The following is a 10,777-nucleotide window of genomic DNA, read 5'->3' on the forward strand; positions in this document are numbered from 1 at the left end:
TATCTTTTATATATAATCATACATAATTCATAAAAATAATATCAATTGGATGCCTAGTTTAATCCATAATCATATAATATATCAAGAATAACAATTCACCCAACACATTATCATAAAATTAGGTCTTTTTGAATAAAAATATAAGAAATTTGAAGAGAAAACTTGGGATTCCAAGGGTGAAAGTTACCCATGGGTGAAGTACCACATACCTTGATCTTTGCCCTAGATTGAAGAGAATTAAAGCATGACCTTGAAGGTTTCCTTTGAATTTTCTTGGGGAAAAAGAAGACTCTTGAGAGGAAACTTAGAAGAGAAGATTTTATAATTGGAGAGTTATGGTGAGAATGAGAGGGTTAAGGGGACTTAAGGTAGCTAATAGGTGAGAAAATAGTCCAAAAAACTGTGCATATTCATTAATGAAATATGGGGCAAGACCAAAATACCCCCAACTTGAATTGGATTCGAACCACTGAATGGACCTCCACTGCGGCCAGTGAAGACAATTATGGTCCATATTCGTGGTTATGGTGGTGGACTTCAACTTTGGAAACTTGGGGTTTTACAGGGGTCCCTCCACAGTGACCACCGTGGTCTATGAAAGTCACCACGACCTGTGGTGGGGTGGTCGTTGTCCTTAACTTAGAATGGAATTTGGGGGTTTCAAGGGGTGTCCACCATGAAGGGTACCACAGATCATGGTGCTCACCATAACCTGTGGTCCCTATCATGAACCCTTCCCTGTAGAACATGAATTTTAGTACTTCCACCACGTAGTCCAAAATGGAGCATACTGAGAATCACGGATCATGAACCTAGTCAGTTGTTGTCACTTGGTGAAAAAGATGATACTTTTCTATGATACTTCTTTTGAACCATGTTTTACGACTTCTCAAGTTTTGGGGTCTTACAGCTTATCCTGGCATTGCTAGTGGAAGGTAAGAATTTTATTATTTATTGTAATTTTTCACATTCGGGCTTGGGTGTACTGTTGATGTAGGAGATTAATGTCATAGCCAATCCTTCAAGGCAGTTGAAGATTCATGATAGGAACTACCTAACACATTATTTGGAATTTATAGCGATAGTGTTTGCTCTTAAAATCTAGCGGTACTAACTATATGGTGTCAAGTGTGAGGTGTTCACTGATCATCGTAGTCTACAATACGTATTCACTCAAAAATATTTGAATCTCAGACGGAGAAGATAGATGGAGTTTCTCAAGGATTATGATGTCACCATTCAGTACCAGTCGGGTAAGAGTAATGTTGTGGAAGACACATTAAGACAAAAAACAGTTAGCATGGGCAGTCTGACTTACTTGGGGGTTTTTAATCGACCCTTGGCCAGAGAGTTAATAATTTGGAGTCTAAGTTCATACAGTTGGGCATCTGAGCAAAGGGTGGGGTGTTAGCCAGTATTGAAGTTAGACGCACTTTTACTAAGGAAATCAAATCCAAGCATTTTGAAGATGAAAATATGAACAAGCTCAAAATTAAGGTAGTGTCTGGTGAGGCTCAGGATGCCACTCTTGATACAGGCGGTATGCTTAATTTTAGAGGAAGGATTTTTGTTCCCTGAGTTGATGATTTGATCCAGAATATGTTGGTAAAGTCTCATGGTTCATGATATTTGATTCATCCAAGTATAACCAAAATGTATTGGGATTTGAACTGGGTTTATTGTTGGTTGGGTATAAAGAAATACATATTAGAGTATGTTTCTAAGTGTTAGAATTGTCAATAGGTAAAGTATTTGTATCAAATGCCTGCATGGTTGCTTTAGAGAATTCTCATTCCTGAATTAAAATAGGAAAGGATAGCCATGGATTTTTGTGGTAAGTCTTCATAAGAAATTGGAGAAGTATGACTCAATTTGGATATTATTGATAGGTTGAATAAATAACCTCACTTCATTCTAGTCAGTGGATCATAATGATCAACGGTTGGCAAAAATATATGTCAAGGAAATAGTAAGGTTGCATGGGATGCCCCTTTCTATCATTGTAGACCATGTGACTCAATTTACTTTGAAGTTGTGGGCTAAGTTGCATGAGGAGTTGGGTACTCAACTCACTTTCAATACAGTTTTTCACTCTCAGACTAATGGTTAGTCGGAGAGAACAATTAAAGTGTTAAGGGACTTACTGAGAACATATGTGATTGACTTTGGGAGCCACTAAGATCAATTCTTACCCTTATAACAGTTTCCATGTAATAATAGTTATCACTCTAGCATTGATATGACACTATTTGAAGCACTTTATACAAGGGTATGTAGATCACCTATAGTGGAATTAAGATCGAAGATGTAAAATATTTGGAAGTTCACTTGATAAGTGAAGCTCAGGAAAAGGTAAGGGGTATTCAGACCACAAAGTAAGAGATATGACATTTCAAGTTGGTAAGAAACTCCGATTGAAGGTCACCATGAAAGGAGTCATGAGGTTTGGCAAGAATGGTAAACTTAGCACATGTTACATTGATCCCTTTAAGATTCTTGATCATGTGTGGCCAGTGGCTTATAGATTAGCATTTCCACCTAGTTTGTCTAGAGTCCATATAGTAGTTTATGTATCTATGTTGAAAAGTTACCATGTGGATGGAGACTACATTATTCATTAGTAAGCGATATTATTGGGAAAGGATCTTCAGTATGAGTAGGATCCGGTTGCAATTCTTGATCGTGATGTTCGAAAGTTTAGAACTGAAGAGATCAAATCAGTAAAGGTACAACGGAAGTATCATACGGTTGAAAACGATACTTGGAAAACCGAGAAGAACATATGGTACAAATACCCTCACTCGTTTGAGAATTCAGGTACAACTCTATTCTTGAGTTAGCCTAGTTGTCTTATTTGATCGCTCAAAAATGAGAGATGGGTAAATTGATATGTATTATAATGATCCATTCCGTTCGTTATGGGAAAACCAAAAGTGAAAAATTTGGGTTAGAAAACATTTTGGGTAATGACTGGAAAAAATTATAGGCTAGGCTAGGCCAGTCACAAACGAAATGTGACACCTAGAATTTTTATTAAGCTAAGACTCAAGCCACTCTTCATATGTGTATAGTCCCTAACTCAATAATTTCAATTGTATATATGTGTTATGATCAATTGTTAATTATTTAAATTATATTTTATGTGAATTAGAGTCACAAGGAATCTCTAGTACTTAGTCGAGTTCAAATATCCTCTATCGATTAACTTTCAGCATAAGAAAATGCAAGACTCAACTTTAAATGACCATATCTCTTAGAATATAATGAATTAGGTGACTCCTAAGCTATAAAATTAAAGGTATATGAGTTCTCTTCCAAACTCCACCAAGTTTTCCTCATTTGGAGTTCAGAGGAAAAAGTTATGGCCATTTTACCACAGACCACTAAAAAAGAGTTTTCTAGATCAGTTCCTACGACTCTGACCTACAGTTCATAGATGGGTCTACGAACCCATCCTGTTGACTCTTGGAAAAAATTCACAAATTCATTTTTTGGGTCCAAATTCCTATGGACCCAACTACGGGTCGTAGAAGGACCTACGGGTCGTAGTTTGGGCCTATAGAGTAAAGTCCAGAACTCTGAATTTTAGCCGAGTTTCTACGGTTGGTTTCTACAGCCCGTAGAAGCTTCTACAGACCATAGATGGCCCCGTAGACAACTTCGGTAGTGCTTCAAGAAGGTTTATTTTAGTCTTTTTTCACCCCTTCTAAGTCTAAACCTTGATGGTTTTACACCTAATTAAGGTCCTAAACATTTCTATTCAACCTCATTACTCTCAAATACTTTCCCAAGTCTTAAAGCAAGATTCAAGAGGAGAACATCTGGGGTTTTCAAGCATCTTCAAATTTCTTCAAAAATTGAGTTCTCCCAATTATGTAAGTATATCATAATATTGTACTAAGTTCATCCTCATTCCCTACATGTTCAAAAAGTCAAGTTGAGTTTTGAATTCGAGTTTCCAATTCCAATAAAGTAAATTCTTGAGTCATCTATCTAAATTTTATTGAATTATTGTACAAATTTAAATATATATTCATGATTTTCATGAGTTGAGTTTTGATATTATGGATTCATGTTTGTATTAACATGAACCCTAGTTGAGTTTTACATTAAATATTTTGTGCACTGTTTTGAGTTAAAGAATAATTATTTTCATCATATAATTGAGAAAGAATTTGAGCGCGAGTTAAGTTTGGAAAGTCTCTTAATTATTATTTTGAGCATGAGTGTTTTGAGTATAATGAGTTGAGTTTTAATACATGTTATACGTCTATTTTTGAGATTGAGTTGAGAAGTTAATGTATGCTTTAAAATGCATTATAGAGATGAGATTTTACCTATCTTTAAGTGATGAGATGAGATAAGAAATGTTGAGTAAATTGATGTAAAAAGTCCAATAAGACTATATGAGATGTATTTTGAGTATTTCACTCACTTGATGTATATAAGCATAATGAGTATTTTTTAGAGTAGGATTGAGAACAGAATTGGACAAGAGTTTAGACAACTCAATCCCTATAAACTAAATAGCCAACATAGGATAGGATTGTGCAATTCATTCGAGAGACTCCTCATAGTCCCAAAAGAAGACTTTCTATATAGATCAACTGATGTGACGTCCCTTACCCTGATAAGATATTGGATGGTTGTGGTGACAAAAGCACTTCATTTTATCGTCACTAGCTCATAAGTAATGGCTGTCGGTTAGAGAAGATCCCCAATGAGTAAAGTATTATATTTTATACACTAAGTTGCATCTACAATTTCATATCTTTTTAAAAGCATTGTTTTTATTATATTGCATGCTTTAATTGAGTCGAGCTATTTTCAAAGTTGGGTCCTTTGAGTTGACTTGAGTTGAGTATCTTTGAATAATCTTCCTTTCAGCTATTTTACATACCGTATATTCCATGTACTGATGTCATGTACTCCATTATTTTTTGATGCAGATGCAGGTACTCTCAATTGTAGACGCTTCAATAAGACTTTTATCCATCAATAGTTGGTGAGACCTCCTCACTTCTGGAGGGCTCCAGTTTGGTTAGATTAGTATATCTACTTTTGAGTTATGTTTACTTAAGTGGTCAGGTCGCCATGGATTTTATCTCGGCACCTATTACAGTTTAGTAGAGGCTTCATGGACAGAGTTAATAAGTCAGTTTAGTGTATTCATTCAAATATTTTTAGACATTATTTGTTATTTATATTAAAGGCTATTTTTCAATTTTTGAGTAAAGTACGATTGAGATGTTTTGAGCTACACATAAATGTTTTACAGGTTCACTTATTAAGTGTTCCTCATATATGTTGAGTCTTTAGTTTAGTAGTAAGCCAGGCCAAGGGTGCACTTGGGTCCAGCAATAGTTTATGAGTGTCATCCACTTTCAAGGTATAGGCTTGGGGTATGACATGAAATCTGAGTAAGGTGGGATCTAGGATAATTCAATAATGGTTTGGATTTGATGCTAAGCTTGGGTTTGATTTTATGATAGCTAAGGCATTAAGGAGTCCGTAGGACTCATCAAAAGTAAATTCATGTGTGTAGAAATTTCAATATCAAACTTGACATGAATGAGCTATTTTAGAACGTCAAGGTTTGAGGTTCTATTATGAAATGGGGTTTTGGGTGAGAATTTTTAAGTTTCTTTCTTTCTGCAAGTCGCTATAGCGGGGCTGCTATAGAGGGTTGGTGGCTTCTATAATGGTCCAATCGCAAAATTAATAAAAAAAAGTCCCAAAATTATTTTTGTTATTGCAATTTTTTTCTTTGGAGAGCAAGAGGCAACTTAGGGCACTTTTTCTTTAGTTTTCTACCAAATTCTTTGGTAAAGGTAAGCAGATTACTCCTCTAACATTTAATTAGATTCTGGGACCTTAGAATATATAGGGATTACCTTAGGGGAGGGCTCTTGACCTGAAATTAATGGTGGGGCCCTAGTTGGGTGGAATGATCATTAAATTGGCCAAGGATGGGGATTGGAGTATAATCTGAGTATTTCTAGGCCATTGTTCATTAATTATTGTATTTTGTATTTGTTTTAGACCAAGAACAAGTCAAGGCTTTTCAAAAAGGGAAAGGAGCATTCAAGCTTGATTCGAGGTAGGTGATGGTTGTTGTTTTCCCGTTTATGTTATATATGATGGCTAGCTACTTCAATAGTACTACATACATGATATATGATTAAGGAAAAGGGAAGAACATGAGTTAAAATGGTAATTATGATCAAATTACATGAAATGAATGAATGTTTTACTTGGCTATACAAGTGTGATTTCTATTCATTGTAGCTGTGATTGTGATGTGTGATTTTATGTTGATCCAGTACCACAGGGGTATAATTGGATCGGGTAACCCATTGGCATATTTGGATCGGGTACCACATTGATACAATTGAATCGGGTAACAACTTGGTACACTAACTATGTTTAGGATCGGGTAACACGTTGGTACACTAATAATTTATGTGTGGATTCCATGAAAGAACTAGATTGACTGTGGTAACTGAGATTAATCATGCTCATTGTGTGAACTGATTCAAATTAAGGACTGGGAATCTAAGTGTTGCTATATTTGTGATGTAATTGTGTATCATTTGTTTTATTGTGTTGTGGTTGTCTGTTCATATTTCATATGATTGAAATTAGTTGTGTGATCTTACTAGTATACTATATTTGTGTACTAATTTTGTACTTTCTCTATTTTATTAAATATATGACATATTTTGACAGTTGTTGAAAGATGTCAACTACGAGACCACTTCGACTTGAATCTAAGGGTGAGCCATTTGTTCAAGTTGTCATGGATTCCTCTTAGCTCTTTGTCTATCTTTTTGGACACGGACATTCAGACATTTAGCTATTGTTTTCTTGATGAGTTTCCATCCCCTTATTTCTTGACTTTGATAGAGTTTTGATGCAATGATTTTCAGGTTCTATAGAGTTTATTTCTGCAGCATTTAAATTAAATTTTGATCGAGTTTATAGGAACTCAACATTTTAATTGTTTCAAAATATTATACTTTGTCTAAATGCATGTTTTGGTTCTTAGCTTGGTATACTTGGTTTAGAAAATGGTTCTTCCACCAAAGAGTTGGTTTGGGTGCCACTCATGGCAGATCAGAATCGTGAGATTTATGTTTCAATAAGGTGGTCCAATTTTTGGAAAACAAATGCGCTTTCAAAAAATTCTAAAAAAAAGAGTAAAATGCACGTCCAACACTTCTTAAGTTCTACATTCACAACTTCAGAAACTTCAATTTTTAATTTTCAAGTTTCAACGTCAAAATATATAATCAAATGGAAAGGATCAGGGCAATATATGCTTTTTGGCCGGAAAAAGTAACGACTATAATTCAGATATTTGTCACAGACCTATCTTAGAAGTTGTAGATTCATGTGACTCTAAAGTAGTTTTTTGCTTAAATTTCATATATGTATTAAAAAAGATACTTAATATCTAAATGAGAATTCGATAAAATAATATATAATTCGATATTATAGTAGAAATTCATAAATTTTAAATTTTAAATTCGCTTTCTGAAAATATTAGAATTTTGTGCAGAAGTTAAATGAATTTACAAGGATAATATCAGCAAAGGCAAATTCAAGACATGAACTTCTGGGATTTAAGTTAAAAATTTTACATACTTCCCAATACTAATTTATGGAGTTGAAATTATTGATATTTGTTTCATAACTTTTCTTTACACATAATTTGATTCAAGTTAAGATTATTGATTTTGAATGATTCGGTTACTTATGTGCATGATTGGGCTCCTTGAAAATATGGTTAAGTTTTTACATTTTGTGTTTTAGACTAGCTCACACATAAAAATTGACATGTTACCTTGGCATGCATTTCATGTTATGATATTTTGCAAGTGTTTTCAGCTTTATTTTCTAATAAACTAGCTAGCTATATGCTTTACTCCTACATGCATGGAATAGAGAGAGATCTGAGGCCGAGTAGCCATGTCGACTTTAGAGCTCTAAGGTTGTTACTTAGGGTGTGTTTAGAATGAAGGAAAATGTTTTATATGGAAAATGCTTCTTATAAATAAGTTGGTTTCTAATTTATTTTTTCACTTATGGTTAGTGAGTGGCTGAAAAATAATGTTTGATACTCACCCAAACCCAACCTGAGACCTGACCTCAACCCGACCTTCAAAATCCGACCTAAGATCAAACCCTGATTTGGCCAAACACCTAACCTCGACAATAACCCTGACCTGAGACTCGACTCTTGACACCCGACCTGAGACCCGATCAAAACTCGATCCCACTCGAGACCTAACCCCAACCCTAACTCAAGACCCTGATTTGAGACCCGATATATCAACCCTCAAAAATATACCCAATCTCAACTCGAGACTCGAATCTCGATACTTGACCCAATCTGTGTAATGACCTCCAAAGTGATTTTCATGGTTTTGTGTGATTTTACCATTCCTCCCTTCTTCTTAGCTTCTTTATAGCCTTTGTGTGATGTTGGAATGGGTGACATGCTTCTCGGTGTTATTTTTCATGACCCAAGCCTAGGCCTAGATGTGACATGGTGAATAAGGAACCTGAAAGTACCTCAGACAAGCCTCTTAGAATTCTTTTAGCCTTTTATAGATAATGAAAATAAATAAGCAATCAGAAATCATAATAGTAAATCTTCAACTTACATATGTCCAACAATATCTCTAAATTTTAGATTTAACGGGGCTAAGATAAGTCCCTAACCCACCCTCAATCATAATAGAAAGAAATCCCATAGTAAGTGTCTAAGGATCTCAACATATCATAAGCTACAAAGATAAAGGAGTATTGTTCCCAAAAAATGTGAACTCACCAAAAGTAGTCTTCAAACGAAATCTCAACTAGCCATGTGGAGGAGAACGAGGAGGTGCACTGGTCCCTACATGGTGATATCATGTAGGCAAAAAAGTATGCATTAGTACTTTGAATGTACTAAGTATATAAGCATGCATGAATATTGAGGAAACATTCAAATATTTATGTAATATGAAACATAATACAATGCATGCATAATTAATCATATAAATATCCTTTAAAACATTCATTTGTGGGAAAATGACCATAACCGACATTTAAAACCATGCGAGCTATTATATGGAATCCAACATAACTCCCTACGTTGGCCGGGGAGACTACTTGCTGGGTAGAACTCCGTCAACTTCATTCATTTGTTTAATTTCAACTTTAAGGACTTTTATGGATCCATTAGCCTAAGCCTACAAAGGCTCCTATGTTGGCACATAGTTAATGAGATAAGGGCTTGCTACTAGGATTCTCGTATCGAATCTACCTCAATGCCCCATTCGGTGCTAAGTCAATCCCACATAATAGTTTAATACTTCAAAATATTCATAGCATATAGCTTGAGAATTCAGAACATTATATTCGGTGGAATAGCTCATTAAAATATTTGGTGATTCAAATATGCAAGATTTGTCCTTATTGCATAAAGAATCAATCATTCATAGCATTTCATCGTTCTTTTATTTCATAAGACTCCCTTCTGATCATAGAAATTACTTTAATAAACATTTATTTGGAGTCAAAGCTTTCAAGTCAAAATTCATTAAAAATATAAGAAAACTAGGTGGATTCAACTCACTTCAAATTTCAAGCATGTATGCAAATAAAATTATATATAAATACTTTGAAATTTATCAATAAAAAATAATGCTTTAAACAACCCACCATAAATTTTAAGAACCTTTAAAGAGCTAAATAGAGAAAATACTTCCAAATAATCAATCCATACATATGAAATCATTTTTCATTAAAATAGACTAATAATCATTAGTTTAATAATAATTCATGCTATTAAATAGAAATAAGAATTACACATAAGAAAATCATTTTTTGAAATCAAGAGATTTAGTTGAAAGAGCTTTAAACTCCGTGGGTGGAAGAATCCATGGATAAACACCCACATACCTTAGAGTAAAGCTTAAAGAAAGAATAAACATAATTTATCATATAATCAAAATAATTTAGGCATGAGAGTGGAAAGAATACTCTCATTGAAGCCTTACATACCTGAAAGCCGAAGCATTACTCAGAATGGAAGAACTTAATAAACACTCTTGAATACTAGCATCTTCTGCTCTACGGAGTATTTTGTATACTATCCGGAGTATATGAATCACCGGAATAGTATTTCTAAACTACTAAGAACTAAAACTATATTTTGAGAATGAGTAAAGGAATGTATGGAAAGAAGAGTTGCTTGAGAAAACTTGATTAACAAAATGATGATATAAGGTAGGTATTTATAGGTGTGAAGGAGGGACCTAACAACAATTAAAATAATTATAAAGAAAAATATAAAAATTTAATGGAAGATTGTGATGTCATGGGTGATGTCAAACGGAGGACTATTGATGTCATGGGTGATGTCAAATGGATCTAGATCTTTCCATGGTTTGTGAGATGAATCTTTTTTTAACGGAATACCCTTTTTCAGAGCTTCCTCATTAGGATTTGGTGTATCATATGAATTATTGCTCTAGAAGTCTACTTTCATGTTGTTTAAGAATCAACCGATTTGTAGCATCTTACAGTGAGATATAATTTTTCTTCTACTGTAAATACTTTATTTTGTCACAGCACCATGTCTTGCAATAATTAATTTATTTGACTTACTTAACCTCTGAAACATAAAATATGGTCCACAAAAGTTGTAGGTAATGATGTTTGAGTTATTCAAAAATTTAAATCACCTAATTTGGACCATTTTATTAAAAGTTATTCCTAAAATACA

The 10,777-nt window shown here is 34.1% G+C and overlaps 1 long non-coding RNA gene across 1 annotated transcript in view; it reads left to right on the forward strand.

Annotated features, from left to right (window-relative positions):
• Positions 1-5,208, forward strand: part of LOC129896925 (uncharacterized) — a 30,862-nt gene extending 25,654 nt beyond the window's left edge. Inside the window, exon 3 of the long non-coding RNA XR_008768082.1 lies at positions 4,950-5,208. This is a non-coding gene — a long non-coding RNA (uncharacterized LOC129896925). The remainder of the gene's footprint in view (positions 1-4,949) is intronic.
• Positions 5,209-10,777: the final 5,569 nt, after the last annotated feature.

This window comes from Solanum dulcamara, chromosome 7 (genome assembly GCF_947179165.1).
Source record: "Solanum dulcamara chromosome 7, daSolDulc1.2, whole genome shotgun sequence".
In the NCBI taxonomy this organism is placed as follows: Eukaryota; Viridiplantae; Streptophyta; class Magnoliopsida; order Solanales; family Solanaceae; genus Solanum; species Solanum dulcamara.